The sequence below is a fragment of the Homalodisca vitripennis genome, chromosome 8, assembly GCF_021130785.1.
Source record: "Homalodisca vitripennis isolate AUS2020 chromosome 8, UT_GWSS_2.1, whole genome shotgun sequence".
NCBI classification, from domain to species: Eukaryota; Metazoa; Arthropoda; class Insecta; order Hemiptera; family Cicadellidae; genus Homalodisca; species Homalodisca vitripennis.
The window spans coordinates 49,230,525-49,236,524 of record NC_060214.1 but is presented as its reverse complement, the minus strand read 5'-3'; positions in this window follow the sequence as shown (position 1 = coordinate 49,236,524).

The window sequence follows — 6,000 nt, the reverse complement described above, 5'->3', positions numbered from 1 at the left end:
CCGCCTGGTCAGATTGATTGAAATTCTTATTTTCATAAATAACATATTAAATTGTACTCAGGCAATTCAATATAATTAATAAATTATAGAAACTTAATTTATCCGGGGAAAATTTTGAAATATATGAAATAATATTTTTTTAAATATGAAACTCTAGATGAACGTTTATAAAATTACAAATTTTCATTTATAGGTTTACAATATATTTATAAATAGAAATTTATTCTTTATTGCAAGAAAGGAAATACATATTTATTTAGAATTTAAAAATATGCATATACTCGTATGTTTAGCAGTATCAAACTATTTTAAAGGCAATACATATTCTATAATTACCTGGTTGATTTGTTTTAAAAATCTTATTGCGATCCATAAAACATTAAATTAGTCAGGGAAGATTACACATATATGTAATTAAAACACGATGTTTCAAAAAAACGCAACGAAACGATTTATTGTACGAGGCAGTTAGCGGAAAACTTTGTCACAATTTGAATATTAATTTGACTCGCGGCTATGAATACAAATCCGATGTGTGGACATCGATCATAGCCGCTATACCGAGTGCTATAGGCATAGCAACCCTTGATTCGTGTGTTAAAGACCTTAAAAACTAGTTTTAGTTCATCCCCTTAAAATTACTCAAAATAACTGCTATCTGTATAATAACCCATATTATATTTGTAAGAATAATCTTGTGTTAACTAATTATGTTGTCTTGTGGAAAGAAACACACATATATTAAACCGTAGCTGCTAGAGTATATATATATATATTATATATATATATATATATATATATATATATATACATAGTTTCTAAGCTATATTTATAGAAATTGTATGTATAACAATTTATATATAGTTTTAGTATAAGTCCTTAATAAGTACTACTTAACTAACATAAATATATAGTTAGTATATATATCAGAATTCTTTGTTCCAAGATGTTTTAATTAATTGAGTTTACACATGACGTTTCTCATGAATGCAAATATGGAGTTACAGCGCATATGATTATATGACATTAAATAGAGAGAGATACATTGCAAATTGATCAAAATAGTTTTATATATTCCGTATTATATTATTTCATTATATATTTTCGTCTTTGAGTATACATGTCACTAGTAAACACTCTATTACATAACAGAATATAGACTAATTTTAAATAAAAATTAATATAACAGTTGTAATAAATTTCATATAAAATAACTTAACGTTTATCTACAATTGAAGTTTGTCTCTTGAAGTTACACGATTTATGGAACTTATTCAAAACTATTTTAATTGTGTTCACAGTAAAGTAAATTATTAATTTGCTCTGTTAGTACTTTGTTTTCCAAGGAAGATTAAGATGTATAATTAGAAACACGAATTTAATAGTCACAATTGTAATTTGTGGTGCGGTATTGTTATTGTGGTACATTATCCAACACTAAGCTCTCCCACAGGATTGCACTGAGCATGTAACACTGTGGTATACTGGTGTAATACCTATATTATTACATGTACGTATTACATTGTTGTGTAGAACATGAAACTGTTACTCATATCCAGCATCTTTGACCAAGTTACGTTTGTAAATATGTGTTTTAATAAATAATGACTATAATCATATTTATTATTTATATAGAAAAGATGTATCAGTCATATTTAAATAATTAATAGTGTTATAAATATATAAAAAGTAAATTAATGTGCTAGATCAGGTATACTTTTGAACATTATTAATGTATTATTCGTTATGTTAAATTCAGCACACTAGTTCATTCTAATCAGTTTAATATATGGGAATCATTTATAAGCTCAGTTGTACGGTAAAATACAGTTTTACTTAAATTGCGTTAGCGTGTTCATGAATAATTTGTATCGTAAAGCTACAAAAAGATTTATAATACATATAATTTCTAATAAAAGTTAGGAGGATGACTATGGGTACAAAGCAGTTCAATTCGCTTCACGAGCCAATTTGCAATGCATGTTAGGTAATCTAGGGTTTAAATTGGAATCAATTAGTCTGTGAAGTGAATATATTACCATCGAGTACATGTTATCCATCAGCAGATATTCAAGCTCCCAATTAGTACGATAACAAGCCTCTAAACGATGTCAATTGCACAATTTGTCTCTGCAATGTTTTAGTCAATGTAGTGATTATTTACTAATAAATAAAAGCTTATTCGTGGACGAATAAAAGTTTTATATTCAGGCACTTTATTAATGACAATATACAAGAAAATAATATCCCACACCACATGCAATGTAACAAGCTTCGATAATTTACATACACAATTTAAAGCCATAAAGTTAATTACATTAAATAGATATGTCTACAGAGGAGTGCAGATATACAATCTTCTAAGAGCCTACATTGCCTTGGCAGTTAAAAGATAATTATGTTAGTCTATCGAGTAATAGACTTCTTTCACGCTCAACCAATTTCCATGTTTTTACATGCACCATCATAGAATTCATTCTTATCTATCTATAAACGAAGTTTCATGCCAGGATTCTAGCCTGCAGTTAAATATTACTCTAGATAAAATTATGATACATGATGCATTTACATTTTTAGTAAGTTCAGTTCTAGGACATTTTAAGTAATATAGGTTCCAGTACTGAGAGTATAGTGCTTATAGGTTAAATATCTTTAACGGTATTAACGATCACCTCTAATTTATTATATTTGCGTCCTATTCAATTAATAAAATTTTCACTTGTTAAAAAATCATATTATTTTATATTATTGTGCTTAGTTCAATTACTGTGCGTTTTTAATTTTGTTATAATTATTATCCATAATATATGTGCTCAACGAACTAAAATTGAAGGACATTGAGGTCTTCAGTGAATATCGAACAATGCAAAAATTGAATGAGCGGCCGCTCTTAATATATGTCATGTCTTGTCACAGTTAAATGTGCCCTAAATCCACTATTTATTATTTAGTTAAAAATAATTTAGTATCATTAGATTAAAAATCTCTACAAATTTCATTTATTCTTGCAATTCTTGAGAAAAATTGCAGATTTTTAAGATATTTAAGGTTTAAAGTTTTAATGACCGCTAATTTTTAGAACCTATGGATAATTTCATGATACGATATTCAGGTAACTAGCTTTTTTATCATACAAATTTGAGCAAAAATTAGCTATAAATATATTTATTAGTTTAGGATATCACATGAAGGCTGAAAAATTGGAAACCAAGCATCGGAGATTCTTGTTCATTTGGTGAAATATTTTTGTCACGACCTGATCAATAACTGGGTATACCTTTGCCCAGAGAGTTACGGTACACTCTGTAAAAAGTTTCAGTTATTTTAATAAGCTTTGAGAAAAAAAATAATATTTGTTAGTGTAACTTATAACCAGTGTTTAATGCTTCTCTTTGTAGGCTGTGTTATTGTATTTATTTCCAATGGTAAACATTTATAATTATACAATGGGTGGGGGGGGGGGGGGGTGGGGGGGGGGGGGGGTGGGGGGGGGGGGGGGTGGGGGGGGGGGGGGGTGGGGGGGGGGGGGGGTGGGGGGGGGGGGGGGAAAGAAAAAGAACAAAACAGAGCTTTACTCAAGCGTATAATTGACTCAAATATATTTTGTGAAGAAAATGAAAATACCCCTTCGGGGATATTGGGCCACTGACGGCCGAAAACCCTTTAGAAAAGAAGGGCGATTTTCGAGCGTTGCTCGGTACAGATCAAACTAACGGTCGGGAAAACGCACCGGAAAAACTCTACTGATTAGAAGTTCGGGCACTTTGGATTTCATTGATTGAGGTATTTATGAATGATTTATAATGACGATTTTTTGTATCATTACACTGTAGACGAGCATATAATTATCGGAAAAATCACTTTCGGTCGGAAACAAAATACACCTGAAAACCTCTAATGATTAGAACTTCAACTACTTCGGACTTCGGTTATTGAGGTTAAACGTGGTATTTTTGATTGAGTTAGGACGACGAGTTTTTGTTATCATTAAAACTGTACTCGACTACCTATATAATTATCGAGAAAAAAAAAAATCACTTCCGGTCGGTAAAATACCGAAGAAAAGCTCTCTACTGATTCGTTTTTGAACGATTTTTGATGATTTCGTCACTGGTTTGAGTGGTTTGAGGTAAAAAGTAGTACTTATAATTATGTTAGGACATTGATTTTAGAGAATTTAATTCAACGCTGACTAATAAATATATAATTATCGAGAAAAAAAATAAATCACTTCCGATCGGAATATACTAAGGAAAATGAAATAATACCTCAGTCAGTGAAATCCAAAGTAGTCGGAACTTCCTTATCAGTAGAGTTTTTTCCGGTTGTATTAGCGATTTTTTAAATTTTTTCTTTGATAATTTATATAGGTATTAGTCGGCGTTCAATTGATACCTAAAATCAATGTTCTAACATAATTCTAAGTACCACTTTTATCTCAACTACTCAACCAGTGAAATCCAAAATCGTCAAAATCTGAATCAGTAGAGCTTTTCCTAGGTATATTCCGACCGGAGGTAATAATACATACTTTTTATTGTGTCAAACAGTTATAAAAATTGCATACAATCGTCAAATTAAATTAATTTAGAAATATGTATATCTATTTTAAATTGCCCCCATTCATACCCGATCATACCCGTTCATACACAGTCCCACACTCATTCCTAATACTCATACATACTTACAGCCATACGTTTTAAAAAAAACTCTTCTAAAATTTACCACCAGAAATAGAGGATGATCAAATTACTTTAAATTTCATCCCAGCGGCTCATCATAAACTCTTCCACCGAATAAAACACCCTCGACACCAAAAAGTGTCTCAATCGAGCTTTAAATTTTGTTGGTTCATTCAAAATTTTTGATTTCATCAGGGAGTTTGTTGATCAACTTAACACCAACCTCGAATGGCAAACGTTTGAATGTGGCTGTTCTGTGCGGATGTAACCGAAGGTTTTCCCTGCCTCCTTGTCCCGTATTGATGGACGTCCGCTGCCCCGCGGGACCAACTCGCACGCACCTTAAAATCGGCAGTACAGGGCGACATCCGAGGATGTAGAGACAGGGAAAAGTTAGCAATCGCCAGCTCCCTAAAGGCATCTCTGCATGAATTTCGGGATTTCAATTTTGAAATGATGTGGACAGCTTTCTTTTGACTTCTAAATACTCGCTCCAAATTTGTATTTAGAACAGCTGCCCCATAGCCTCAACTCGTACGTTAGATGGGGGTGTACAAGGCCGAAGTAGGCCATTTTTTGGTATATCCCGGGAGCAAAATTTTTGAAAGGTTCCGTATAGCATAAATACCTGAAGAAACCTTTGAGCAGGTACTTTCAATATGATTGTCTCAAGTCAGACTTCGATCAAGGTACATTCCGAGGAACTAGGTGGAATCAGTTTCCTCTATGAGGAACATTGTCCGCCATTCACAACAGCGCGATCCTCAATCTCTCTTTAACCGCAAACAGAAATTTAGTGCATTCGATTTGGAGTTATTGGTCCTCAGATTTAATAAAAAAACTAAATACATGAATTCAGTTATAAAAAGAAAATGATTTCTAATTCATGTTTTGTTGAAGCTTTAATGCAGCGTCAACATACTGGACCATTTTTCCCTCTCAGGAGCGATGAGTTCAGCCTGCTGACGTACACAAGGAACAAGACTGGTCCCAAGTATAGATCCCTGTGGGACTCCATAGGAAAAAAGTCGCTAATTTAAAGTGATTTAATTGTTTTTTTTCTCGATAATTATATATGTATTAGTCGGCGTTGAAATTAATACCTAAAATCGCCGTCCTAAAATAATCCTAAGTACCATTGTTACCTCAACCACTCAACCAATGAAATCCAAAATCGTCAAAACTTGAATCTTTAGAGAGCTTTTCTTCGGTATTTACCGACCGGAAGTGATTTTTTTTCTTCGATAATTATATAGGTATGCCTATGGTGTACAGTTTAATGATAACAAAAATCGTCGTCCTAACTCAATCGAAAACC